The sequence below is a fragment of the Arachis ipaensis genome, chromosome B02 (assembly GCF_000816755.2).
Source record: "Arachis ipaensis cultivar K30076 chromosome B02, Araip1.1, whole genome shotgun sequence".
Taxonomy (NCBI): Eukaryota; Viridiplantae; Streptophyta; class Magnoliopsida; order Fabales; family Fabaceae; genus Arachis; species Arachis ipaensis.
Genome location: NC_029786.2, coordinates 96,996,181 through 96,998,185, shown reverse-complemented (window position 1 = coordinate 96,998,185; position 2,005 = coordinate 96,996,181).

Here is a 2,005-nt window from a genome sequence, read left to right as displayed (position 1 = left end):
TTTTTTAGATAAGTATTTTATTTTAAAAAATTTGAAATTAAAACCACAGCTACTAGTTAAAAGTCAAAATTAAGAAAATTGGTAACACCCCCAATCTAAGGTTTTACCAGTCCTTAGAAAACCAATATGCCTATGGCACATGCAGAAAAGTCCTATATGAAAAAACCATAAGGAGCCTCCTATATGTCCTTGTGGTTAAAGTCTGAATCTGCTTTTGAAATAATCGAAGTGAAGCACCTTTATCACCTTTCTGGAAATTAATTATATAGTTTTAAAATACTATTTACTATTTAATATCTCACATGTACATAGGGTTTAACGCATGTGGGACTATAGCAATTTGAATTTCTCATGTTCTTTGATAGTCATATCAAGGGGAAAATTGTAATAATAATAAATTTTTGCAAGTAGTACTACACCCTACACCCTTGATTTGAATTGGGAAAGGGTTATGGAATATATGTTTTTTGGTGGAAAAATTAGCATGCGAGATCTTAAAAGCTGCTTGCATGGTTCTCTTGCTTGGGGACAAGCATAAATAATAAAATCCCTATTGGTTTCTGAAAATTTTTTAACTGGATAAAAAATAATAATAAATTAGTAAAAAAAAAGAAACCCTCATAAAAGGAGATATGTAAACCCAAGATACCCAATATATATTTTTGTTAAGAAATCAATATCATCTAACAAATCCCATGTAGTTGGATTTAATGTTTATATATTAATTGCTTAAAAATATTAAATATAAAAATTTAATTATATATTACTATATTAATACAACAATAATAAAGTCCTATCCCACTAAATAAAGTTAGCTAGATAGATCAAACGATATCATTGCGCTTTATTATGTCTACAGTAAAATTGTTGATACGTAAATTTTCTTTGACTACCTCATTATGATCTTTTTAGATTTTTTTCTACCATTCGACATTTGTCACCTGTGTCAATCTTCCATCTTATTCACTCTCTTAATCAGGTGTTTTGCTGATCTTCATCTCATATATTTAAATCACATGATACGAGATTCTATCATCTTTTCTATAATAATAATAGATGCTACTCTAACTTTCTCTTTTATATTTTCGTTCTTTATTTTATCTATACATGTGTAACTGCTCATCCATCTTAACATCTTCATCTTGATCACAGTTAATTTATTTGTATAATAAAAATAAGGAATTGGATTATAATATAATGTATATTATTTTGAAAATAAAAAGTAAAATGAATGTGTATATAGATAGATATCCAAAGTTAGATAGAAGAGGAGATGCATGTCAGTTATTGCAGGTGATGGTGGAGAGGGTCCCCTAGGTGCTACCTATTTATACAATTTTGTGCAGTTCTATGTCTTGTTTCCAAACCACTTTGGTCTATAAGAGAGTGTACTCTAATTCAGATGCAAGTATTTGGTGCCTCTTTCTTTCACAAACATGACATGAGAGAAACCCAAAATGTCCCAATTTTTTCATTTGCCTTTATCAAAAGAAAAATAAATAAATAAATAAATTTTATTATTAGAGAAATTAATAATGAAACTATTTATTTGTTTATTTATATTTTATACACGTTTACATGAAAGCCAAATATATGACCCTACAGTCTTTTTTGCAGTCTGTATTCTGCAGCTCATAAATGAGTTCTCTTTTTGACAAAAATTCTTCTAACCCCATTTTATTTTCCCATGGACCATAGCCATAGTGCATAGTGAATTTTATGGTACATCCATCAGTTACATATTCCATTATTACTATCAATCTTTTGACAGAGAGATAAATTTCCTCTGTCTTGGCTTCTATCTGCACTCTATTTTCTATTAGAATTCTAAAAATAATAAAAAATAAATAAATTCAAAGATGTAGATATAATTGATGACTCTAAAATGATCTAATAGAAAAATAATAAAAATTATGAACTCTTCTTTCTAATTTTTACTTTTTCTTTCATAAAATTGTAAAAATAAAAAATAAAAATATAAAGCAAACATATATTTAGATTTTAT